This window comes from Phalangium opilio, unplaced genomic scaffold, assembly GCF_054372755.1.
Source record: "Phalangium opilio isolate 3A_F unplaced genomic scaffold, DU_Popi_V2 ptg000390l_1, whole genome shotgun sequence".
In the NCBI taxonomy this organism is placed as follows: domain Eukaryota; kingdom Metazoa; phylum Arthropoda; class Arachnida; order Opiliones; family Phalangiidae; genus Phalangium; species Phalangium opilio.
In genome coordinates, this window is record NW_028324234.1 from 4,752,483 (window position 1) to 4,779,925 (window position 27,443).

Sequence of the window (27,443 nt, forward strand, 5' to 3'; positions counted from 1 at the left end):
GGTAGGCTCGAACCACTAACCTTTCGGTTAATAGGCAAACGCGCTAACCATTGCGCCACGGAAGCCCAAAAATTAAATGGTCGTCAGGTATTGTGGAAAAACTTTGGCTTTTTACGTTACATCTGAGACCCCACAACACCTCTCCCGGGTGGGCTCGAACCACTACCCTTTCGGTTAACAGCCGAACGCGCTAACCATTGCGCCACGGAAGCCCAAAAATTAAATGGTCGTCAGGTATTGTGGAAAAATCTGACTTTTTACGTTACATCTGAGACCTCACAACACCGCTCCCGAATCTGCTTGAACCACCAAACTTTCGGTTAAAAGCCGAATGCGCTAACCATTGAGCCACGGAAGCCCGGTAATTAAATGGTCGTCAGGTACTGTGAAAAACTCTGACATTTTACGTTACATCTGAGACCTCACAACACCGCTCCCGGGAGGGCTCAAACAACCAGTCTTTGAATAACAGCTGAACGCGCTAACCATTGCGCCACGGAAGCCCAAAAATTAAATGGTCGTCAGGTATTGTGGAAAAGCTATGACTTTTTACGTTACATCTGAGACCTCACAACACTGCCCCGGGTGGGCTCGAACCACCAACCTTTTAAATAACACCTGAGCGCGCTAACCATTGCGCCACGGAAGCCCAAAAATTATATGGTCGTCAGGTATTGTGGAAAAACTTTGACTTTTTACGTAACATCTGAGACCTCACAACACCTCTCCCGGGTAGGCTCGAACCACTAACCTTTCGGTTAATAGGCAAACGCGCTAACCATTGCGCCACGGAAGCCCAAAAATTAAATGGTCGTCAGGTATTGTGGAAAAACTTTGGCTTTTTACGTTACATCTGAGACCCCACAACAGCTCTCCCGGGTGGGCTCGAACCACTACCCTTTCGGTTAACAGCCGAACGCGCTAACCACTGCGCCACGGAAGCCGAAAAATTAAATGGTCGTCAGGTATTGTGGAAAAATCTGACTTTTTACGTTACATCTGAGACCTCACAACACCGCTCCCGAATCTGCTTGAACCACCAAACTTTCGGTTAAAAGCCGAACGCGCTAACCATTGAGCCACGGAAGCCCGGTAATTAAATGGTCGTCAGGTACTGTGAAAAACTCTGACATTTTACGTTACATCTGAGACCTCACAACACCGCTCCCGGGAGGGCTCAAACAACCAGTCTTTGAATAACAGCTGAACGCGCTAACCATTGAGCCACGGAAGCCCAAAAATTAAATGGTCGTCAGGTATTGTGGAAAAGCTATGAGTTTTTACGTTACATCTGAGACCTCACAACACTGCCCCGGGTGGGCTCGAACCACCAACCTTTTAAATAACACCTGAGCGCGCTAACCATTGCGCCACGGAAGCCCAAAAATTATATGGTCGTCAGGTATTGTGGAAAAACTTTGACTTTTTACGTAACATCTGAGACCTCACAACACCTCTCCCGGGTAGGCTCGAACCACTAACCTTTCGGTTAATAGGCAAACGCGCTAACCATTGCGCCACGGAAGCCCAAAAATTAAATGGTCGTCAGGTATTGTGGAAAAACTTTGGCTTTTTACGTTACATCTGAGACCCCACAACACCTCTCCCGGGTGGGCTCGAACCACTACCCTTTCGGTTAACAGCCGAACGCGCTAACCATTGCGCCACGGAAGCCCAAAAATTAAATGGTCGTCAGGTATTGTGGAAAAATCTGACTTTTTACGTTACATCTGAGACCTCACAACACCGCTCCCGAATCTGCTTGAACCACCAAACTTTCGGTTAAAAGCCGAATGCGCTAACCATTGAGCCACGGAAGCCCGGTAATTAAATGGTCGTCAGGTACTGTGAAAAACTCTGACATTTTACGTTACATCTGAGACCTCACAACACCGCTCCCGGGAGGGCTCAAACAACCAGTCTTTGAATAACAGCTGAACGCGCTAAACATTGCGCCACGGAAGCCCAAAAATTAAATGGTCGTCAGGTATTGTGGAAAAGCTATGACTTTTTACGTTACATCTGAGACCTCACAACACTGCCCCGGGTGGGCTCGAACCACCAACCTTTTAAATAACACCTGAGCGCGCTAACCATTGCGCCACGGAAGCCCAAAAATTATATGGTCGTCAGGTATTGTGGAAAACTCTGACATTTTACGTTACATCTGAGACCTCACAACACCGCTCCCGGGAGGGCTCAAACAACCAGTCTTTGAATAACAGCTGAATGCGCTAAACATTGCGCCACGGAAGCCCTTAAATTAAATGGTCGTCAGGTATTGTGGAAAAGCTATGACTTTTTACGTTACATCTGAGACCTCACAACACTGCCCCGGGTGGGCTCGAACCACCAACCTTTTAAATAACACCTGAGCGCGCTAACCATTGCGCCACGGAAGCCCAAAAATTATATGGTCGTCAGGTATTGTGGAAAAACTTTGACTTTTTACGTCACATCTGAGACCTCACAACACCGCTCCCGGATGGGCTCGAACCACTAACCTTTCGGTTAACAGCCGAACGCGCTAACCATTGTGCCACGGAAGCCCAAAAATTAGATGGTCGTCAGGTATCGTGGAAAAGCTATGACTTTTTACGTTACATCTGAGAATTCACAACACCGCTCCCGAAACTGCTTGAACCACCAACCTATTGGTTAACAGCCGAACGCTCTAACCATTGGGCCACGGAAGCTCAGAAATTAATAGGCTGTCAGGTATTGTGGAAAAGTTATGACCTTTTACGTTACATCTGAGACCCCACAACACCTCTCCCGGGTGGGCTCGAATAGGCCTGTGCGAGTCCAGTTTTTTGGGCTTCGAGTCGAGTCTCGAGTCCTAAAAAATCTCTTATAGAATCTCGAGTCGAGTCTTTTAACTGGTATCGAGTCCTCGAGTCCTAAAGTCAGCTTCAAAACTACGTCTCAAGCCCAGTGTCGAGTCCTGATAAATTATATCAAGTCCCAGTCGAGTCTTAATAAATTATTTTATGTCAAAATCAAGGCTAAATATTTTTATCTTTAATTTTTTACTCTTCATTTGTTCAAATATCACAGCTTGGATATAAAAAGTAACAAACGTCAATAAACATAATTTTAGCTTTGGTTTTGGTTTGTTCTAGCTGACGTCAAATTTTTGTCCTATCAACTGTCTTCTCTAAAATCTAAATCGGTAAAACCCCACTAGATACCGCGCTTTACTTAAAATTCCGGGTCACCGAGTTCAGGTTAAATACATGGATAAAGGATGAGCGTGAGGAAATTTGTTTTCGCGCTAGAGGGTTGGCAACTCCCTATCTATTCGATATATACTTTGATGCAGCTTCGGTTGTCAGCACGGGAAAGCTAGGCCACTATGTAACGTAGATTTGTGCGTGCTGACAAGAGACGAAAGAAAAATAAATTCTTTATCCATGATAAATATTTTTGGACTTGATATGGTGTTAAACCTCGGTTCGAGTCCTCCTCGAGTCCAGTAGTGATGATTTTTGAGGACTCGAAACTGTTCTCAAGTCCTAAAATTTTGATTTTCAAGTCTCGAGTCGAGTACTCGACTCGAGACTCGATCGAGTACTCGCCTTTGATCGAGTACTCGCACAGGCCTAGGCTCGAACCACTAACCTTTCGGTTAACAGCCGAACGCGCTAACCACTGCGCCACGGAAGCCCAAAAATTAAATGGTCGTCAGGTATTGTGGAAAAACTTTGGCTTTTTACGTTACATCTGAGACCCCACAACACCTCTCCCGGGTGGGCTCGAACCACTACCCTTTCGGTTAACAGCCGAACGCGCTAACCATTGCGCCACGGAAGCCCAAAAACTAGATGGTCGTCAGGTATTGTGGAAAAGCTATGACTTTTTACGTTACATCTGAGACCTCACAACACCGCTCCCGGGAGGGCTCAAACAACCAGTCTTTGAATAACAGCTGAACGCGCTAACCATTGCGCCACGGAAGCTCAGAAATTAAATGGTTGTCAGGTATTGTGGAAAAGTTATGACTTTTTTCGTTACATCTGAGACCCCACAACACCTCTCCCGGGTGGGCTCGAACCACTAACCTTTCGGTTAACAGCCGAACGCGCTAACCATTGTGCCACGGAAGCCCAAAAATTAGATGGTCGTCAGGTATCGTGGAAAAGCTATGACTTTTTACGTTACATCTGAGAATTCACAACACCGCTCCCGAAACTGCTTGAACCACCAACCTATTGGTTAACAGCCGAACGCTCTAACCATTGGGCCACGGAAGCTCAGAAATTAAATGGCTGTCAGGTATTGTGGAAAAGTTATGACCGTTTACGTTACATTTGAGACCTCACAACACCGCTCCCGAACCTGCTTGAACCACCAAACCTTCGGTTAAAAGCCGAACGCGCTAACCATTGAGCCACGGAAGCCCGGAAATTAAATGGTCGTCAGGTATTGTGAAAAACTCTGACATTTTACGTTACATCTGAGAAGTCACAACACCGCTCCCGGGAGGGCTCAAACCACCAGTCTTTGAATAACTGCCGAACGCGCTAACCATTGAGCCACGGAAGCTCAGAAATTAAATGGTTGTCAGGTATTGTGGAAAAGTTATGACTTTTTCGTTACATCTGAGACCCCACAACACCTCTCCCGGGTGGGCTCGAACCACTAACCTTTCGGTTAACAGCCGAACGCGCTAACCACTGCGCCACGGAAGCCCAAAAATTAAATGGTCGTCAGGTATTGTGGAAAAACTTTGGCTTTTTACGTTACATCTGAGACCCCACAACACCTCTCCCGGGTGGGCTCGAACCACTACCCTTTCGGTTAACAGCCGAACGCGCTAACCATTGCGCCACGGAAGCCCAAAAATTAGATGGTCGTCAGGTATTGTGGAAAAGCTATGACTTTTTACGTTACATCTGAGACCTCACAACACCGCTCCCGAATCTGCTTCAACCACCAAACTTTCGGTTAAAAGCCGAACGCGCTAACCATTGAGCCACGGAAGCCCGGTAATTAAATGGTCGTCAGGTACTGTGAAAAACTCTGACATTTTACGTTACATCTGAGACCTCACAACACCGCTCCCGGGAGGGCTCAAACAACCAGTCTTTGAATAACAGCTGAACGCGCTAACCATTGCGCCACGGAAGCCCAAAAATTAAATGGTCGTCAGGTATTGTGGAAAAGCTATGACTTTTTACGTTACATCTGAGACCTCACAACACTGCCCCGGGTGGGCTCGAACCACCAACCTTTTAAATAACACCTGAGCGCGCTAACCATTGCGCCACGGAAGCCCAAAAATTATATGGTCGTCAGGTATTGTGGAAAAACTTTGACTTTTTACGTAACATCTGAGACCTCACAACACCGCTCCCGGATGGGCTCAAACCACTAACCTTTCGGTTAACAGCCGAACGTGCTAACCATTGTGCCACGGAAGCCCAAAAATTAGATGGTCGTCAGGTATCGTGGAAAAGCTATGACTTTTTATGTTACATCTGACCCCTCAAAACACTGCTCCGGAGTGGGCTCGAACCACCAGCCTTTTGAAAAACAGCTGAGCGCGCTAACCATTGCGCCACGGAAGCCCAAAAACTAAATTGTCGTCAGGTATTGTGGAAAAACTCTGACATTTTACGTTACATCTGAGAATTCACAACACCGCTCCCGAAACTGCTTGAACCACCAACCTATTGGTTAACAGCCGAACGCGCTAACCATTGAGCCACCGAAGCTCAGAAATTAAATGGTCGTCAGGTATTGTCGAAAAGTTATGACTTTTTTCGTTACATCTGAGACCCCACAACACCTCTCCCGGGTGGGCTCGAACCACTAACCTTTCGGTTAACAGCCGAACGCGCTAACCATTGAGCCACGGAAGAACAGAAATTAAATGGTTGTCAGGTATTGTGGAAAAGTTATGACTTTTTTCGTTACATCTGAGACCCCACAACACCTCTCCCGGGTGGGCTCGAACCACTAACCTTTCGGTTAACAGCCGAACGCGCTAACCATTGCGCCACGGAAGCCGAAAAATTAAATGGTCGTCAGGTATTGTGGAAAAACTTTGGCTTTTTACGGTACATCTGAGACCCCACAACACCTCTCCCGGGTGGGCTCGAACCACTACCCTTTCGGTTAACAGCTGAACGCGCTAACCATTGAGCCACGGAAGCCCGGTAATTAAATGGTCGTCAGGTACTGTGAAAAACTCTGACATTTTACGTTACATCTGAGACCTCACAACACCGCTCCCGGGAGGGCTCAAACAACCAGTCTTTGAATAACAGCTGAACGCGCTAACCATTGCGCCAGGGAAGCCCAAAAATTAAATGGTCGTCAGGTATTGTGGAAAAATCTGACTTTTTACGTTACATCTGAGAATTCACAACACCGCTCCCGAAACTGCTTGAACCACCAACCTATTGGTTAACAGCCGAACGCGCTAACCATTGAGCCACCGAAGCTCAGAAATTAAATGGTCGTCAGGTATTGTCGAAAAGTTATGACTTTTTTCGTTACATCTGAGACCCCACAACACCTCTCCCGGGTGGGCTCGAACCACTAACCTTTCGGTTAACAGCCGAACGCGCTAACCATTGAGCCACGGAAGAACAGAAATTAAATGGTTGTCAGGTATTGTGGAAAAGTTATGACTTTTTTCGTTACATCTGAGACCCCACAACACCTCTCCCGGGTGGGCTCGAACCACTAACCTTTCGGTTAACAGCCGAACGCGCTAACCATTGCGCCACGGAAGCCGAAAAATTAAATGGTCGTCAGGTATTGTGGAAAAACTTTGGCTTTTTACGGTACATCTGAGACCCCACAACACCTCTCCCGGGTGGGCTCGAACCACTACCCTTTCGGTTAACAGCTGAACGCGCTAACCATTGAGCCACGGAAGCCCGGTAATTAAATGGTCGTCAGGTACTGTGAAAAACTCTGACATTTTACGTTACATCTGAGACCTCACAACACCGCTCCCGGGAGGGCTCAAACAACCAGTCTTTGAATAACAGCTGAACGCGCTAACCATTGCGCCACGGAAGCCCAAAAATTAAATGGTCGTCAGGTATTGTGGAAAAATCTGACTTTTTACGTTACATCAGAGACCTCACAACACCGCTCCCGAATCTGCTTGAACCACCAAACTTTCGGTTAAAAGCTGAACGCGCTAACCATTGAGCCACGGAAGCCCGGAAATTAAATGGTCGTCAGGTACTGTGAAAAACTCTGACATTTTACGTTACATCTGAGACCTCACAACACCGCTCCCGGGAGGGCTCAAACCACCAGTCTTTGAATAACAGCTGAACGCGCTAACCATTGCGCCACGGAAGCCCAAAAATTAAAAGGTCGTCAGGTATTGTGGAAAAGCTATGACTTTTTATGTTACATCTGAGACCTCACAACACTGCTCCCGGGTGGGCTCGAACCACCAGCCTTTTGAATAACAGCTGAGCGCGCTAAGCATTGCGCCACGGAAGCCCAAAAACTAAATTGTCGTCAGGTATTGTGGAAAAACTCTGACATTTTACGTTACATCTGAGAATTCACAACACCGCTCCCGAATCTGCTTGAACCACCAACCTATTGGTTAACAGCCGAACGCGCTAACCATTGAGCCACGGAAGCTCAGAAATTAAATGGCTGTCAGGTATTGTGGAAAAGTTATGACCTTTTACGTTACATTTGAGACCTCACAACACCGCTCCCGAACCTGCTTGAACCACCAAGCTTTCGGTTAAAAGCCGAACGCGCTAACCATTGAGCCACGGAAGCCCGGAAATTAAATGGTCGTCAGGTATTGTGGAAAAGCTATGACTTTTTACGTTACATCTGAGACATCACAACACCGCTCCCGGATGTGCTCGAACCACCAACCTATTGGTTAACAGCCGAACGCGCTAACCATTGAGCCACGGAAGCTCAGAAATTAAATGGTTGTCAGGTATTGTGGAAAAACTTTGGCTTTTTACGTTACATCTGAGACCCCACAACACCTCTCCCGGGTGGGCTCGAACCACTACCCTTTCGGTTAACAGCTGAACGCGCTAACCATTGCGCCACGGAAGCCCAAATATTAAATGGTCGTCAAGTATTGTGGAAAAGCTATAAGTTTTTACGTTACATCTGAGACATCACAACACCTTTCCCGGATGGGCTCGAACCACCAACCTATTGTTTACCAGCCGAACCCGCTAACCATTGAGCCATAGAAGCTCAGAAATTAAATGGTTGTCAGGTATTGTGGAAAAGTTATGTCTTTTTTCTTTACATCTGAGACCCCACAACAACTCTCCCGGTTGGGCTCGAACCACTAACCTTTCGGTTGACAGCCGAACGCGCTAACCATTGCGCCACGGAAGCCCAAAAATTAAATGGTCGTCAGGTATTGTGGAAAAACTTCGGCTTTTTACGTTACATCTGAAACCCCACAACACCTCTCCCGGGTGGGCTCGAACCACTACCCTTTCTGTTAACAGCCGAACGCGCTAACCATTGCGCCACGGAAGCCCAAAAATTAAATGGTCGTCAGGTATTGTGGAAAAATCTGACTTTTAACGTTACATCTGAGACCTCACAACACCGCTTCCGAATCTGCTTGAACCACCAAACTTTCGGTTAAAAGCCGAACGCGCTAACCATTGAGCCACGGAAGCCCGGTAATTAAATGGTCGGCAGGTACTGTGAAAAACTCTGACATTTTACGTTACATCTGAGACCTCACAACACCGCTACCGGGAGGGCTCAAACAACCAGTCTTTGAATAACAGCTGAACGCGCTAACCATTGCGCCACGGAAGCCCAAAAATTAAATGGTCGTCAGGTATTGTGGAAAAATCTGACTTTTTACGTTACATCTGAGACCTCACAACACCGCTTCCGAATCTGCTTGAACCACCAAACTTTCGGTTAAAAGCCGAACGCGCTAACCATTGAGCCACGGAAGCCCGGAAATTAAATGTTCGTCAGGTACTGTGAAAAACTCTGACATTTTACGTTACATCTGAGACCTCACAACACCGCTCCCGGGAGGGCTCAAACCACCAGTCTTTGAATAACAGCTGAACGCGCTAACCATTGCGCCACGGAAGCCCAAAAATTAAATGGTCGTCAGGTATTGTGGAAAAGCTATGACTTTTTATGTTACATCTGAGACCTCACAACACTGCTCCCGGGTGGGCTCGAACCACCAGCCTTTTGAATAACAGCTGAGCGCGCTAAGCATTGCGCCACGGAAGCCCAAAAACTAAATTGTCGTCAGGTATTGTGGAAAAACTCTGACATTTTACGTTACATCTGAGAATTCACAACACCGCTCCCGAATCTGCTTGAACCACCAACCTATTGGTTAACAGCCGAACGCGCTAACCATTGAGCCACGGAAGCTCAGAAATTAAATGGCTGTCAGGTATTGTGGAAAAGTTATGACCTTTTACGTTACATTTGAGACCTCACAACACCGCTCCCGAACCTGCTTGAACCACCAAACTTTCGGTTAAAAGCCGAACGCGCTAACCATTGAGCCACGGAAGCCCGGAAATTAAATGGTCGTCAGGTATTGTGGAAAAGCTATGACTTTTTACGTTACATCTGAGACATCACAACACCGCTCCCGGATGGGCTCGAACCACCAACCTATTGGTTAACAGCCGAACGCGCTAACCATTGAGCCACGGAAGCTCAGAAATTAAATGGTTGTCAGGTATTGTGGAAAAACTTTGGCTTTTTACGTTACATCTGAGACCCCACAACACCTCTCCCGGGTGGGCTCGAACCACTACCCTTTCGGTTAACAGCTGAACGCGCTAACCATTGCGCCACGGAAGCCCAAATATTAAATGGTCGTCAAGTATTGTGGAAAAGCTATAAGTTTTTACGTTACATCTGAGACATCACAACACCTTTCCCGGATGGGCTCGAACCACCAACCTATTGTTTACCAGCCGAACCCGCTAACCATTGAGCCATGGAAGCTCAGAAATTAAATGGTTGTCAGGTATTGTGGAAAAGTTATGTCTTTTTTCTTTACATCTGAGACCCCACAACAACTCTCCCGGGTGGGCTCGAACCAATAACCTTTCGGTTGACAGCCGAACGCGCTAACCATTGCGCCACGGAAGCCCAAAAATTAAATGGTCGTCAGGTATTGTGGAAACACTTCGGCTTTTTACGTTACATCTGAGACCCCACAACACCTCTCCCGGGTGGGCTCGAACCACTACCCTTTCGGTTAACAGCCGAACGCGCTAACCATTGCGCCACGGAAGCCCAAAAATTAAATGGTCGTCAGGTATTGTGGAAAAATCTGACTTTTTACGTTACATCTGAGACCTCACAACACCGCTTCCGAATCTGCTTGAACCACCAAACTTTCGGTTAAAAGCCGAACGCGCTAACCATTGAGCCACAGAAGCCCGGAAATTAAATGGTCGTCAGGTACTGTGAAAAACTCTGACATTTTACGTTACATCTGAGACCTCACAACACCGCTCCCGGGAGGGCTCAAACCACCAGTCTTTGAATAACAGCTGAACGCGCTAACCATTGAGCCACGGAAGCCCGGAAATTAAATGTTCGTCAGGTACTGTGAAAAACTCTGACATTTTACGTTACATCTGAGACCTCACAACACCGCTCCCGGGAGGGCTCAAACCACCAGTCTTTGAATAACAGCTGAACGCGCTAACCATTGCGCCACGGAAGCCCAAAAATTAAATGGTCGTCAGGTATTGTGGAAAAGCTATGACTTTTTATGTTACATCTGAGACCTCACAACACTGCTCCCGGGTGGGCTCGAACCACCAGCCTTTTGAATAACAGCTGAGCGCGCTAAGCATTGCGCCACGGAAGCCCAAAAACTAAATTGTCGTCAGGTATTGTGGAAAAACTCTGACATTTTACGTTACATCTGAGAATTCACAACACCGCTCCCGAATCTGCTTGAACCACCAACCTATTGGTTAACAGCCGAACGCGCTAACCATTGAGCCACGGAAGCTCAGAAATTAAATGGCTGTCAGGTATTGTGGAAAAGTTATGACCTTTTACGTTACATTTGAGACCTCACAACACCGCTCCCGAACCTGCTTGAACCACCAAACTTTCGGTTAAAAGCCGAACGCGCTAACCATTGAGCCACGGAAGCCCGGAAATTAAATGGTCGTCAGGTATTGTGGAAAAGCTATGACTTTTTACGTTACATCTGAGACATCACAACACCGCTCCCGGATGGGCTCGAACCACCAACCTATTGGTTAACAGCCGAACGCGCTAACCATTGAGCCACGGAAGCTCAGAAATTAAATGGTTGTCAGGTATTGTGGAAAAACTTTGGCTTTTTACGTTACATCTGAGACCCCACAACACCTCTCCCGGGTGGGCTCGAACCACTACCCTTTCGGTTAACAGCTGAACGCGCTAACCATTGCGCCACGGAAGCCCAAATATTAAATGGTCGTCAAGTATTGTGGAAAAGCTATAAGTTTTTACGTTACATCTGAGACATCACAACACCTTTCCCGGATGGGCTCGAACCACCAACCTATTGTTTACCAGCCGAACCCGCTAACCATTGAGCCATGGAAGCTCAGAAATTAAATGGTTGTCAGGTATTGTGGAAAAGTTATGTCTTTTTTCTTTACATCTGAGACCCCACAACAACTCTCCCGGGTGGGCTCGAACCAATAACCTTTCGGTTGACAGCCGAACGCGCTAACCATTGCGCCACGGAAGCCCAAAAATTAAATGGTCGTCAGGTATTGTGGAAACACTTCGGCTTTTTACGTTACATCTGAGACCCCACAACACCTCTCCCGGGTGGGCTCGAACCACTACCCTTTCGGTTAACAGCCGAACGCGCTAACCATTGCGCCACGGAAGCCCAAAAATTAAATGGTCGTCAGGTATTGTGGAAAAATCTGACTTTTTACGTTACATCTGAGACCTCACAACACCGCTTCCGAATCTGCTTGAACCACCAAACTTTCGGTTAAAAGCCGAACGCGCTAACCATTGAGCCACAGAAGCCCGGAAATTAAATGGTCGTCAGGTACTGTGAAAAACTCTGACATTTTACGTTACATCTGAGACCTCACAACACCGCTCCCGGGAGGGCTCAAACAACCAGTCTTTGAATAACAGCTGAACGCGCTAACCATTGCGCCACGGAAGCCCAAAAATTAAATGGTCGTCAGGTATTGTGGAAAAATCTGACTTTTTACGTTACATCAGAGACCTCACAACACCGCTCCCGAATCTGCTTGAACCACCAAACTTTCGGCTAAAAGCCGAACGCGCTAACCATTGAGCCACGGAAGCCCGGAAATTAAATGGTCGTCAGGTACTGTGAAAAACTCTGACATTTTACGTTACATCTGAGACCTCACAACACCGCTCCCGGGAGGGCTCAAACCACCAGTCTTTGAATAACAGCTGAACGCGCTAACCATTGCGCCACGGAAGCCCAAAAATTAAATGGTCGTCAGGTATTGTGGAAAAGCTATGACTTTTTATGTTACATCTGAGACCTCACAACACTGCTCCCGGGTGGGCTCGAACCACCAGCCTTTTGAATAACAGCTGAGCGCGCTAAGCATTGCGCCACGGAAGCCCAAAAACTAAATTGTCGTCAGGTATTGTGGAAAAACTCTGACATTTTACGTTACATCTGAGAATTCACAACACCGCTCCCGAATCTGCTTGAACCACCAACCTATTGGTTAACAGCCGAACGCGCTAACCATTGAGCCACGGAAGCTCAGAAATTAAATGGCTGTCAGGTATTGTGGAAAAGTTATGACCTTTTACGTTACATTTGAGACCTCACAACACCGCTCCCGAACCTGCTTGAACCACCAAACTTTCGGTTAAAAGCCGAACGCGCTAACCATTGAGCCACGGAAGCCCGGAAATTAAATGGTCGTCAGGTATTGTGGAAAAGCTATGACTTTTTACGTTACATCTGAGACATCACAACACCGCTCCCGGATGGGCTCGAACCACCAACCTATTGGTTAACAGCCGAACGCGCTAACCATTGAGCCACGGAAGCTCAGAAATTAAATGGTTGTCAGGTATTGTGGAAAAACTTTGGCTTTTTACGTTACATCTGAGACCCCACAACACCTCTCCCGGGTGGGCTCGAACCACTACCCTTTCGGTTAACAGCTGAACGCGCTAACCATTGCGCCACGGAAGCCCAAATATTAAATGGTCGTCAAGTATTGTGGAAAAGCTATAAGTTTTTACGTTACATCTGAGACATCACAACACCTTTCCCGGATGGGCTCGAACCACCAACCTATTGTTTACCAGCCGAACCCGCTAACCATTGAGCCATGGAAGCTCAGAAATTAAATGGTTGTCAGGTATTGTGGAAAAGTTATGTCTTTTTTCTTTACATCTGAGACCCCACAACAACTCTCCCGGGTGGGCTCGAACCACTACCCTTTCGGTTAACAGCCGAACGCGCTAACCATTGCGCCACGGAAGCCCAAAAATTAAATGGTCGTCAGGTATTGTGGAAAAATCTGACTTTTTACGTTACATCTGAGACCTCACAACACCGCTCCCGAATCTGCTTGAACCACCAAACTTTCGGTTAAAAGCCTAACGCGCTAACCATTGAGCCACGGAAGCCCGGAAATTAAAAGGTCGTCAGGTACTGTGAAAAACTCTGACATTTTACGTTACATCTGAGACCTCACAACACCGCTCCCGGGAGGGCTCAAACAACCAGTCTTTGAATAACAGCTGAACGCGCTAACCATTGCGCCACGGAAGCCCAAAAATTAAATGGTCGTCAGGTATTGTGGAAAAGCTATGACTTTTTACGTTACATCTGAGACCTCACAACACTGCCCCGGGTGGGCTCGAACCACCAACCTTTTAAATAACACCTGAGCGCGCTAACCATTGCGCCACGGAAGCCCAAAAATTATATGGTCGTCAGGTATTGTGGAAAAACTTTGACTTTTTACGTAACATCTGAGACCTCACAACACCGCTCCCGGATGGGCTCAAACCACTAACCTTTCGGTTAACAGCCGAACGTGCTAACCATTGTGCCACGGAAGCCCAAAAATTAGATGGTCGTCAGGTATCGTGGAAAAGCTATGACTTTCTATGTTACATCTGAGACCTCAAAACACTGCTCCGGAGTGGGCTCGAACCACCAGCCTTTTGAAAAACAGCTGAGCGCGCTAACCATTGCGCCACGGAAGCCCAAAAACTAAATTGTCGTCAGGTATTGTGGAAAAACTCTGACATTTTACGTTACATCTGAGAATTCACAACACCGCTCCCGAAACTGCTTGAACCACCAACCTATTGGTTAACAGCCGAACGCGCTAACCATTGAGCCACCGAAGCTCAGAAATTAAATGGTCGTCAGGTATTGTGGAAAAGTTATGACTTTTTTCGTTACATCTGAGACCCCACAACACCTCTCCCGGGTGGGCTCGAACCACTAACCTTTCGGTTAACAGCCGAACGCGCTAACCATTGAGCCACGGAAGCTCAGAAATTAAATGGTTGTCAGGTATTGTGGAAAAGTTATGACTTTTTTCGTTACATCTGAGACCCCACAACACCTCTCCCGGGTGGGCTCGAACCACTAACCTTTCGGTTAACAGCCGAACGCGCTAACCATTGCGCCACGGAAGCCGAAAAATTAAATGGTCGTCAGGTATTGTGGAAAAACTTTGGCTTTTTACGTTACATCTGAGACCCCACAACACCTCTCCCGGGTGGGCTCGAACCACTACCCTTTCGGTTAACAGCTGAACGCGCTAACCATTGAGCCACGGAAGCCCGGTAATTAAATGGTCGTCAGGTACTGTGAAAAACTCTGACATTTTACGTTACATCTGAGACCTCACAACACCGCTCCCGGGAGGGCTCAAACAACCAGTCTTTGAATAACAGCTGAACGCGCTAACCATTGCGCCACGGAAGCCCAAAAATTAAATGGTCGTCAGGTATTGTGGAAAAATCTGACTTTTTACGTTACATCAGAGACCTCACAACACCGCTCCCGAATCTGCTTGAACCACCAAACTTTCGGTTAAAAGCCGAACGCGCTAACCATTGAGCCACGGAAGCCCGGAAACTAAATGGTCGTCAGGTACTGTGAAAAACTCTGACATTTTACGTTACATCTGAGACCTCACAACACCGCTCCCGGGAGGGCTCAAACCACCAGTCTTTGAATAACAGCTGAACGCGCTAACCATTGCGCCACGGAAGCCCAAAAATTAAAAGGTCGTCAGGTATTGTGGAAAAGCTATGACTTTTTATGTTACATCTGAGACCTCACAACACTGCTCCCGGGTGGGCTCGAACCACCAGCCTTTTGAATAACAGCTGAGCGCGCTAAGCATTGCGCCACGGAAGCCCAAAAACTAAATTGTCGTCAGGTATTGTGGAAAAACTCTGACATTTTACGTTACATCTGAGAATTCACAACACCGCTCCCGAATCTGCTTGAACCACCAACCTATTGGTTAACAGCCGAACGCGCTAACCATTGAGCCACGGAAGCTCAGAAATTAAATGGCTGTCAGGTATTGTGGAAAAGTTATGACCTTTTACGTTACATCTGAGACCTCACAACACCGCTCCCGAATCTGCTTGAACCACCAAACTTTCGGTTAAAAGCCTAACGCGCTAACCATTGAGCCACGGAAGCCCGGAAATTAAAAGGTCGTCAGGTACTGTGAAAAACTCTGACATTTTACGTTACATCTGAGACCTCACAACACCGCTCCCGGGAGGGCTCAAACAACCAGTCTTTGAATAACAGCTGAACGCGCTAACCATTGCGCCACGGAAGCCCAAAAATTAAATGGTCGTCAGGTATTGTGGAAAAGCTATGACTTTTTACGTTACATCTGAGACCTCACAACACTGCCCCGGGTGGGCTCGAACCACCAACCTTTTAAATAACACCTGAGCGCGCTAACCATTGCGCCACGGAAGCCCAAAAATTATATGGTCGTCAGGTATTGTGGAAAAACTTTGACTTTTTACGTAACATCTGAGACCTCACAACACCGCTCCCGGATGGGCTCAAACCACTAACCTTTCGGTTAACAGCCGAACGTGCTAACCATTGTGCCACGGAAGCCCAAAAATTAGATGGTCGTCAGGTATCGTGGAAAAGCTATGACTTTCTATGTTACATCTGAGACCTCAAAACACTGCTCCGGAGTGGGCTCGAACCACCAGCCTTTTGAAAAACAGCTGAGCGCGCTAACCATTGCGCCACGGAAGCCCAAAAACTAAATTGTCGTCAGGTATTGTGGAAAAACTCTGACATTTTACGTTACATCTGAGAATTCACAACACCGCTCCCGAAACTGCTTGAACCACCAACCTATTGGTTAACAGCCGAACGCGCTAACCATTGAGCCACCGAAGCTCAGAAATTAAATGGTCGTCAGGTATTGTGGAAAAGTTATGACTTTTTTCGTTACATCTGAGACCCCACAACACCTCTCCCGGGTGGGCTCGAACCACTAACCTTTCGGTTAACAGCCGAACGCGCTAACCATTGAGCCACGGAAGCTCAGAAATTAAATGGTTGTCAGGTATTGTGGAAAAGTTATGACTTTTTTCGTTACATCTGAGACCCCACAACACCTCTCCCGGGTGGGCTCGAACCACTAACCTTTCGGTTAACAGCCGAACGCGCTAACCATTGCGCCACGGAAGCCGAAAAATTAAATGGTCGTCAGGTATTGTGGAAAAACTTTGGCTTTTTACGTTACATCTGAGACCCCACAACACCTCTCCCGGGTGGGCTCGAACCACTACCCTTTCGGTTAACAGCTGAACGCGCTAACCATTGAGCCACGGAAGCCCGGTAATTAAATGGTCGTCAGGTACTGTGAAAAACTCTGACATTTTACGTTACATCTGAGACCTCACAACACCGCTCCCGGGAGGGCTCAAACAACCAGTCTTTGAATAACAGCTGAACGCGCTAACCATTGCGCCACGGAAGCCCAAAAATTAAATGGTCGTCAGGTATTGTGGAAAAATCTGACTTTTTACGTTACATCAGAGACCTCACAACACCGCTCCCGAATCTGCTTGAACCACCAAACTTTCGGTTAAAAGCCGAACGCGCTAACCATTGAGCCACGGAAGCCCGGAAACTAAATGGTCGTCAGGTACTGTGAAAAACTCTGACATTTTACGTTACATCTGAGACCTCACAACACCGCTCCCGGGAGGGCTCAAACCACCAGTCTTTGAATAACAGCTGAACGCGCTAACCATTGCGCCACGGAAGCCCAAAAATTAAAAGGTCGTCAGGTATTGTGGAAAAGCTATGACTTTTTATGTTACATCTGAGACCTCACAACACTGCTCCCGGGTGGGCTCGAACCACCAGCCTTTTGAATAACAGCTGAGCGCGCTAAGCATTGCGCCACGGAAGCCCAAAAACTAAATTGTCGTCAGGTATTGTGGAAAAACTCTGACATTTTACGTTACATCTGAGAATTCACAACACCGCTCCCGAATCTGCTTGAACCACCAACCTATTGGTTAACAGCCGAACGCGCTAACCATTGAGCCACGGAAGCTCAGAAATTAAATGGCTGTCAGGTATTGTGGAAAAGTTATGACCTTTTACGTTACATTTGAGACCTCACAACACCGCTCCCGAACCTGCTTGAACCACCAAACTTTCGGTTAAAAGCCGAACGCGCTAACCATTGAGCCACGGAAGCCCGGAAATTAAATGGTCGTCAGGTATTGTGGAAAAGCTATGACTTTTTACGTTACATCTGAGACATCACAACACCGCTCCCGGATGGGCTCGAACCACCAACCTATTGGTTAACAGCCGAACGCGCTAACCATTGAGCCACGGAAGCTCAGAAATTAAATGGTTGTCAGGTATTGTGGAAAAACTTTGGCTTTTTACGTTACATCTGAGACCCCACAACACCTCTCCCGGGTGGGCTCGAACCACTACCCTTTCGGTTAACAGCTGAACGCGCTAACCATTGCGCCACGGAAGCCCAAATATTAAATGGTCGTCAAGTATTGTGGAAAAGCTATAAGTTTTTACGTTACATCTGAGACATCACAACACCTTTCCCGGATGGGCTCGAACCACCAACCTATTGTTTACCAGCCGAACCCGCTAACCATTGAGCCATGGAAGCTCAGAAATTAAATGGTTGTCAGGTATTGTGGAAAAGTTATGTCTTTTTTCTTTACATCTGAGACCCCACAACAACTCTCCCGGGTGGGCTCGAACCACTAACCTTTCGGTTGACAGCCGAACGCGCTAACCATTGCGCCACGGAAGCCCAAAAATTAAATGGTCGTCAGGTATTGTGGAAAAACTTCGGCTTTTTACGTTACATCTGAAACCCCACAACACCTCTCCCGGGTGGGCTCGAACCACTACCCTTTCGGTTAACAGCCGAACGCGCTAACCATTGCGCCACGGAAGCCCAAAAATTAAATGGTCGTCAGGTATTGTGGAAAAATCTGACTTTTTACGTTACATCTGAGACCTCACAACACCGCTTCCGAATCTGCTTGAACCACCAAACTTTCGGTTAAAAGCCGAACGCGCTAACCATTGAGCCACGGAAGCCCGGTAATTAAATGGTCGTCAGGTACTGTGAAAAACTCTGACATTTTACGTTACATCTGAGACCTCAAAACACCGCTACCGGGAGGGCTCAAACAACCAGTCTTTGAATAACAGCTGAACGCGCTAACCATTGCGCCACGGAAGCCCAAAAATTAAATGGTCGTCAGGTATTGTGGAAAAATCTGACTTTTTACGTTACATCAGAGACCTCACAACACCGCTCCCGAATCTGCTTGAACCACCAAACTTTCGGTTAAAAGCCGAACGCGCTAACCATTGAGCCACGGAAGCCCGGAAATTAAATGGTCGTCAGGTACTGTGAAAAACTCTGACATTTTACGTTACATCTGAGACCTCACAACACCGCTCCCGGGAGGGCTCAAACCACCAGTCTTTGAATAACAGCTGAACGCGCTAACCATTGCGCCACGGAAGCCCAAAAATTAAAAGGTCGTCAGGTATTGTACAAAAGCTATGACTTTTTATGTTACATCTGAGACCTCACAACACTGCTCCCGGGTGGGCTCGAACCACCAGCCTTTTGAATAACAGCTGAGCGCGCTAAGCATTGCGCCACGGAAGCCCAAAAACTAAATTGTCGTCAGGTATTGTGGAAAAACTCTGACATTTTACGTTACATCTGAGAATTCACAACACCGCTCCCGAATCTGCTTGAACCACCAACCTATTGGTTAACAGCCGAACGCGCTAACCATTGAGCCACGGAAGCTCAGAAATTAAATGGCTGTCAGGTATTGTGGAAAAGTTATGACCTTTTACGTTACATTTGAGACCTCACAACACCGCTCCCGAACCTGCTTGAACCACCAAACTTTCGGTTAAAAGCCGAACGCGCTAACCATTGAGCCACGGAAGCCCGGAAATTAAATGGTCGTCAGGTATTGTGGAAAAGCTATGACTTTTTACGTTACATCTGAGACATCACAACACCGCTCCCGGATGGGCTCGAACCACCAACCTATTGGTTAACAGCCGAACGCGCTAACCATTGAGCCACGGAAGCTCAGAAATTAAATGGTTGTCAGGTATTGTGGAAAAACTTTGGCTTTTTACGTTACATCTGAGACCCCACAACACCTCTCCCGGGTGGGCTCGAACCACTACCCTTTCGGTTAACAGCTGAACGCGCTAACCATTGCGCCACGGAAGCCCAAATATTAAATGGTCGTCAAGTATTGTGGAAAAGCTATAAGTTTTTACGTTACATCTGAGACATCACAACACCTTTCCCGGATGGGCTCGAACCACCAACCTATTGTTTACCAGCCGAACCCGCTAACCATTGAGCCATGGAAGCTCAGAAATTAAATGGTTGTCAGGTATTGTGGAAAAGTTATGTCTTTTTTCTTTACATCTGAGACCCCACAACAACTCTCCCGGGTGGGCTCGAACCACTAACCTTTCGGTTGACAGCCGAACGCGCTAACCATTGCGCCACGGAAGCCCAAAAATTAAATGGTCGTCAGGTATTGTGGAAAAACTTCGGCTTTTTACGTTACATCTGAAACCCCACAACACCTCTCCCGGGTGGGCTCGAACCACTACCCTTTCGGTTAACAGCCGAACGCGCTAACCATTGCGCCACGGAAGCCCAAAAATTAAATGGTCGTCAGGTATTGTGGAAAAATCTGACTTTTTACGTTACATCTGAGACCTCACAACACCGCTTCCGAATCTGCTTGAACCACCAAACTTTCGGTTAAAAGCCGAACGCGCTAACCATTGAGCCACGGAAGCCCGGTAATTAAATGGTCGTCAGGTACTGTGAAAAACTCTGACATTTTACGTTACATCTGAGACCTCAAAACACCGCTACCGGGAGGGCTCAAACAACCAGTCTTTGAATAACAGCTGAACGCGCTAACCATTGCGCCACGGAAGCCCAAAAATTAAATGGTCGTCAGGTATTGTGGAAAAATCTGACTTTTTACGTTACATCAGAGACCTCACAACACCGCTCCCGAATCTGCTTGAACCACCAAACTTTCGGTTAAAAGCCGAACGCGCTAACCATTGAGCCACGGAAGCCCGGAAATTAAATGGTCGTCAGGTACTGTGAAAAACTCTGACATTTTACGTTACATCTGAGACCTCACAACACCGCTCCCGGGAGGGCTCAAACCACCAGTCTTTGAATAACAGCTGAACGCGCTAACCATTGCGCCACGGAAGCCCAAAAATTAAAAGGTCGTCAGGTATTGTGGAAAAGCTATGACTTTTTATGTTACATCTGAGACCTCACAACACTGCTCCCGGGTGGGCTCGAACCACCAGCCTTTTGAATAACAGCTGAGCGCGCTAAGCATTGCGCCACGGAAGCCCAAAAACTAAATTGTCGTCAGGTATTGTGGAAAAACTCTGACATTTTACGTTACATCTGAGAATTCACAACACCGCTCCCGAATCTGCTTGAACCACCAACCTATTGGTTAACAGCCGAACGCGCTAACCATTGAGCCACGGAAGCTCAGAAATTAAATGGCTGTCAGGTATTGTGGAAAAGTTATGACCTTTTACGTTACATTTGAGACCTCACAACACCGCTCCCGAACCTGCTTGAACCACCAAACTTTCGGTTAAAAGCCGAACGCGCTAACCATTGAGCCACGGAAGCCCGGAAATTAAATGGTCGTCAGGTATTGTGGAAAAGCTATGACTTTTTACGTTACATCTGAGACATCACAACACCGCTCCCGGATGGGCTCGAACCACCAACCTATTGGTTAACAGCCGAACGCGCTAACCATTGAGCCACGGAAGCTCAGAAATTAAATGGTTGTCAGGTATTGTGGAAAAACTTTGGCTTTTTACGTTACATCTGAGACCCCACAACACCTCTCCCGGGTGGGCTCGAACCACTACCCTTTCGGTTAACAGCTGAACGCGCTAACCATTGCGCCACGGAAGCCCAAATATTAAATGGTCGTCAAGTATTGTGGAAAAGCTATAAGTTTTTACGTTACATCTGAGACATCACAACACCTTTCCCGGATGGGCTCGAACCACCAACCTATTGTTTACCAGCCGAACCCGCTAACCATTGAGCCATGGAAGCTCAGAAATTAAATGGTTGTCAGGTATTGTGGAAAAGTTATGTCTTTTTTCTTTACATCTGAGACCCCACAACAACTCTCCCGGGTGGGCTCGAACCACTAACCTTTCGGTTGACAGCCGAACGCGCTAACCATTGCGCCACGGAAGCCCAAAAATTAAATGGTCGTCAGGTATTGTGGAAAAACTTCGGCTTTTTACGTTACATCTGAAACCCCACAACACCTCTCCCGGGTGGGCTCGAACCACTACCCTTTCGGTTAACAGCCGAACGCGCTAACCATTGCGCCACGGAAGCCCAAAAATTAAATGGTCGTCAGGTATTGTGGAAAAATCTGACTTTTTACGTTACATCTGAGACCTCACAACACCGCTTCCGAATCTGCTTGAACCACCAAACTTTCGGTTAAAAGCCGAACGCGCTAACCATTGAGCCACGGAAGCCCGGTAATTAAATGGTCGTCAGGTACTGTGAAAAACTCTGACATTTTACGTTACATCTGAGACCTCAAAACACCGCTACCGGGAGGGCTCAAACAACCAGTCTTTGAATAACAGCTGAACGCGCTAACCATTGCGCCACGGAAGCCCAAAAATTAAATGGTCGTCAGGTATTGTGGAAAAATCTGACTTTTTACGTTACATCAGAGACCTCACAACACCGCTCCCGAATCTGCTTGAACCACCAAACTTTCGGTTAAAAGCCGAACGCGCTAACCATTGAGCCACGGAAGCCCGGAAATTAAATGGTCGTCAGGTACTGTGAAAAACTCTGACATTTTACGTTACATCTGAGACCTCACAACACCGCTCCCGGGAGGGCTCAAACCACCAGTCTTTGAATAACAGCTGAACGCGCTAACCATTGCGCCACGGAAGCCCAAAAATTAAAAGGTCGTCAGGTATTGTGGAAAAGCTATGACTTTTTATGTTACATCTGAGACCTCACAACACTGCTCCCGGGTGGGCTCGAACCACCAGCCTTTTGAATAACAGCTGAGCGCGCTAAGCATTGCGCCACGGAAGCCCAAAAACTAAATTGTCGTCAGGTATTGTGGAAAAACTCTGACATTTTACGTTACATCTGAGAATTCACAACACCGCTCCCGAATCTGCTTGAACCACCAACCTATTGGTTAACAGCCGAACGCGCTAACCATTGAGCCACGGAAGCTCAGAAATTAAATGGCTGTCAGGTATTGTGGAAAAGTTATGACCTTTTACGTTACATTTGAGACCTCACAACACCGCTCCCGAACCTGCTTGAACCACCAAACTTTCGGTTAAAAGCCGAACGCGCTAACCATTGAGCCACGGAAGCCCGGAAATTAAATGGTCGTCAGGTATTGTGGAAAAGCTATGACTTTTTACGTTACATCTGAGACATCACAACACCGCTCCCGGATGGGCTCGAACCACCAACCTATTGGTTAACAGCCGAACGCGCTAACCATTGAGCCACGGAAGCTCAGAAATTAAATGGTTGTCAGGTATTGTGGAAAAACTTTGGCTTTTTACGTTACATCTGAGACCCCACAACACCTCTCCCGGGTGGGCTCGAACCACTACCCTTTCGGTTAACAGCTGAACGCGCTAACCATTGCGCCACGGAAGCCCAAATATTAAATGGTCGTCAAGTATTGTGGAAAAGCTATAAGTTTTTACGTTACATCTGAGACATCACAACACCTTTCCCGGATGGGCTCGAACCACCAACCTATTGTTTACCAGCCGAACCCGCTAACCATTGAGCCATGGAAGCTCAGAAATTAAATGGTTGTCAGGTATTGTGGAAAAGTTATGTCTTTTTTCTTTACATCTGAGACCCCACAACAACTCTCCCGGGTGGGCTCGAACCACTAACCTTTCGGTTGACAGCCGAACGCGCTAACCATTGCGCCACGGAAGCCCAAAAATTAAATGGTCGTCAGGTATTGTGGAAAAACTTCGGCTTTTTACGTTACATCTGAAACCCCACAACACCTCTCCCGGGTGGGCTCGAACCACTACCCTTTCGGTTAACAGCCGAACGCGCTAACCATTGCGCCACGGAAGCCCAAAAATTAAATGGTCGTCAGGTATTGTGGAAAAATCTGACTTTTTACGTTACATCTGAGACCTCACAACACCGCTTCCGAATCTGCTTGAACCACCAAACTTTCGGTTAAAAGCCGAACGCGCTAACCATTGAGCCACGGAAGCCCGGTAATTAAATGGTCGTCAGGTACTGTGAAAAACTCTGACATTTTACGTTACATCTGAGACCTCACAACACCGCTACCGGGAGGGCTCAAATAACCAGTCTTTGAATAACAGCTGAACGCGCTAACCATTGCGCCACGGAAGCCCAAAAATTAAATGGTCGTCAGGTATTGTGGAAAAATCTGACTTTTTACGTTACATCAGAGACCTCACAACACCGCTCCCGAATCTGCTTGAACCACCAAACTTTCGGTTAAAAGCCGAACGCGCTAACCATTGAGCCACGGAAGCCCGGAAATTAAATGGTCGTCAGGTACTGTGAAAAACTCTGACATTTTACGTTACATCTGAGACCTCACAACACCGCTCCCGGGAGGGCTCAAACCACCAGTCTTTGAATAACAGCTGAACGCGCTAACCATTGCGCCACGGAAGCCCAAAAATTAAATGGTCGTCAGGTATTGTGGAAAAGCTATGACTTTTTATGTTACATCTGAGACCTCACAACACTGCTCCCGGGTGGGCTCGAACCACCAGCCTTTTGAATAACAGCTGAGCGCGCTAAGCATTGCGCCACGGAAGCCCAAAAACTAAATTGTCGTCAGGTATTGTGGAAAAACTCTGACATTTTACGTTACATCTGAGAATTCACAACACCGCTCCCGAATCTGCTTGAACCACCAACCTATTGGTTAACAGCCGAACGCGCTAACCATTGAGCCACGGAAGCTCAGAAATTAAATGGCTGTCAGGTATTGTGGAAAAGTTATGACCTTTTACGTTACATTTGAGACCTCACAACACCGCTCCCGAACCTGCTTGAACCACCAAACTTTCGGTTAAAAGCCGAACGCGCTAACCATTGAGCCACGGAAGCCCAGAAATTAAATGGTCGTCAGGTATTGTGGAAAAGCTATGACTTTTTACGTTACATCTGAGACATCACAACACCGCTCCCGGATGGGCTCGAACCACCAACCAATTGGTTAACAGCCGAACGCGCTAACCATTGAGCCACGGAAGCTCAGAAATTAAATGGTTGTCAGGTATTGTGGAAAAACTTTGGCTTTTTACGTTACATCTGAGACCCCACAACACCTCTCCCGGGTGGGCTCGAACCACTACCCTTTCGGTTAACAGCTGAACGCGCTAACCATTGCGCCACGGAAGCCCAAATATTAAATGGTCGTCAAGTATTGTGGAAAAGCTATAAGTTTTTACGTTACATCTGAGACATCACAACACCTTTCCCGGATGGGCTCGAACCACCAACCTATTGTTTACCAGCCGAACCCGCTAACCATTGAGCCATGGAAGCTCAGAAATTAAATGGTTGTCAGGTATTGTGGAAAAGTTATGTCTTTTTTCTTTACATCTGAGACCCCACAACAACTCTCCCGGGTGGGCTCGAACCACTAACCTTTCGGTTGACAGCCGAACGCGCTAACCATTGCGCCACGGAAGCCCAAAAATTAAATGGTCGTCAGGTATTGTGGAAAAACTTCGGCTTTTTACGTTACATCTGAGACCCCACAACACCTCTCCCGGGTGGGCTCGAACCACTACCCTTTCGGTTAACAGCCGAACGCGCTAACCATTGCGCCACGGAAGCCCAAAAATTAAATGGTCGTCAGGTATTGTGGAAAAATCTGACTTTTTACGTTACATCTGAGACCTCACAACACCGCTTCCGAATCTGCTTGAACCACCAAACTTTCGGTTAAAAGCCGAACGCGCTAACCATTGAGCCACGGAAGCCCGGAAATTAAATGGTCGTCAGGTACTGTGAAAAACTCTGACATTTTACGTTACATCTGAGACCTCACAACACCGCTCCCGGGAGGGCTCAAACCACCAGTCTTTGAATAACAGCTGAACGCGCTAACCATTGCGCCACGGAAGCCCAAAAATTAAATGGTCGTCAGGTATTGTGGAAAAGCTATGACTTTTTATGTTACATCTGAGACCTCACAACACTGCTCCCGGGTGGGCTCGAACCACCAGCCTTTTGAATAACAGCTGAGCGCGCTAAGCATTGCGCCACGGAAGCCCAAAAACTAAATTGTCGTCAGGTATTGTGGAAAAACTCTGACATTTTACGTTACATCTGAGAATTCACAACACCGCTCCCGAATCTGCTTGAACCACCAACCTATTGGTTAACAGCCGAACGCGCTAACCATTGAGCCACGGAAGCTCAGAAATTAAATGGCTGTCAGGTATTGTGGAAAAGTTATGACCTTTTACGTTACATTTGAGACCTCACAACACCGCTCCCGAACCTGCTTGAACCACCAAACTTTCGGTTAAAAGCCGAACGCGCTAACCATTGAGCCACGGAAGCCCAGAAATTAAATGGTCGTCAGGTATTGTGGAAAAGCTATGACTTTTTACGTTACATCTGAGACATCACAACACCGCTCCCGGATGGGCTCGAACCACCAACCAATTGGTTAACAGCCGAACGCGCTAACCATTGAGCCACGGAAGCTCAGAAATTAAATGGTTGTCAGGTATTGTGGAAAAACTTTGGCTTTTTACGTTACATCTGAGACCCCACAACACCTCTCCCGGGTGGGCTCGAACCACTACCCTTTCGGTTAACAGCTGAACGCGCTAACCATTGCGCCACGGAAGCCCAAATATTAAATGGTCGTCAAGTATTGTGGAAAAGCTATAAGTTTTTACGTTACATCTGAGACATCACAACACCTTTCCCGGATGGGCTCGAACCACCAACCTATTGTTTACCAGCCGAACCCGCTAACCATTGAGCCATGGAAGCTCAGAAATTAAATGGTTGTCAGGTATTGTGGAAAAGTTATGTCTTTTTTCTTTACATCTGAGACCCCACAACAACTCTCCCGGGTGGGCTCGAACCACTAACCTTTCGGTTGACAGCCGAACGCGCTAACCATTGCGCCACGGAAGCCCAAAAATTAAATGGTCGTCAGGTATTGTGGAAAAACTTCGGCTTTTTACGTTACATCTGAAACCCCACAACACCTCTCCCGGGTGGGCTCGAACCACTACCCTTTCGGTTAACAGCCGAACGCGCTAACCATTGCGCCACGGAAGCCCAAAAATTAAATGGTCGTCAGGTATTGTGGAAAAATCTGACTTTTTACGTTACATCTGAGACCTCACAACACCGCTTCCGAATCTGCTTGAACCACCAAACTTTCGGTTAAAAGCCGAACGCGCTAACCATTGAGCCACGGAAGCCCGGAAATTAAATGGTCGTCAGGTATTGTGGAAAAGCTATGACTTTTTACGTTACATCTGAGACATCACAACACCGCTCCCGGATGGGCTCGAACCACCAACCTATTGGTTAACAGCCGAACGCGCTAACCATTGAGCCACGGAAGCTCAGAAATTAAATGGTTGTCAGGTATTGTGGAAAAACTTTGGCTTTTTACGTTACATCTGAGACCCCACAACACCTCTCCCGGGTGGGCTCGAACCACTACCCTTTCGATTAACAGCCGAACGCGCTAACCATTGCGCCACGGAAGCCCAAAAATTAAATGGTCGTCAGGTATTGTGGAAAAATCTG

The 27,443-nt window shown here is 47.2% G+C and overlaps 9 non-coding genes across 9 annotated transcripts; all 9 read right to left on the reverse strand.

The window, feature by feature from the left end:
- Positions 1-8,282: 8,282 nt before the first annotated feature.
- TRNAD-GUC (transfer RNA aspartic acid (anticodon GUC)) lies at positions 8,283-8,355 on the reverse strand. Its single transcript has one exon. It is a non-coding gene; the product is annotated as a tRNA-Asp (tRNA).
- Positions 8,356-10,040: 1,685 nt separating this feature from the next.
- Positions 10,041-10,113, reverse strand: TRNAD-GUC (transfer RNA aspartic acid (anticodon GUC)). The gene has a single exon. It is a non-coding gene; the product is annotated as a tRNA-Asp (tRNA).
- A 1,539-nt stretch (positions 10,114-11,652) lies between these two features.
- Positions 11,653-11,725, reverse strand: TRNAD-GUC (transfer RNA aspartic acid (anticodon GUC)). Its single transcript has one exon. It is a non-coding gene; the product is annotated as a tRNA-Asp (tRNA).
- Positions 11,726-18,244: 6,519 nt separating this feature from the next.
- On the reverse strand, positions 18,245-18,317 carry TRNAD-GUC (transfer RNA aspartic acid (anticodon GUC)). Its single transcript has one exon. It is a non-coding gene; the product is annotated as a tRNA-Asp (tRNA).
- Positions 18,318-20,002: 1,685 nt separating this feature from the next.
- Positions 20,003-20,075, reverse strand: TRNAD-GUC (transfer RNA aspartic acid (anticodon GUC)). Its single transcript has one exon. It is a non-coding gene; the product is annotated as a tRNA-Asp (tRNA).
- Positions 20,076-21,760: 1,685 nt separating this feature from the next.
- On the reverse strand, positions 21,761-21,833 carry TRNAD-GUC (transfer RNA aspartic acid (anticodon GUC)). Its single transcript has one exon. It is a non-coding gene; the product is annotated as a tRNA-Asp (tRNA).
- Positions 21,834-23,518: 1,685 nt separating this feature from the next.
- TRNAD-GUC (transfer RNA aspartic acid (anticodon GUC)) lies at positions 23,519-23,591 on the reverse strand. Its single transcript has one exon. It is a non-coding gene; the product is annotated as a tRNA-Asp (tRNA).
- A 1,685-nt stretch (positions 23,592-25,276) lies between these two features.
- TRNAD-GUC (transfer RNA aspartic acid (anticodon GUC)) lies at positions 25,277-25,349 on the reverse strand. Its single transcript has one exon. It is a non-coding gene; the product is annotated as a tRNA-Asp (tRNA).
- A 1,394-nt stretch (positions 25,350-26,743) lies between these two features.
- On the reverse strand, positions 26,744-26,816 carry TRNAD-GUC (transfer RNA aspartic acid (anticodon GUC)). The gene has a single exon. It is a non-coding gene; the product is annotated as a tRNA-Asp (tRNA).
- Between the last annotated feature and the right edge of the window lie 627 nt (positions 26,817-27,443).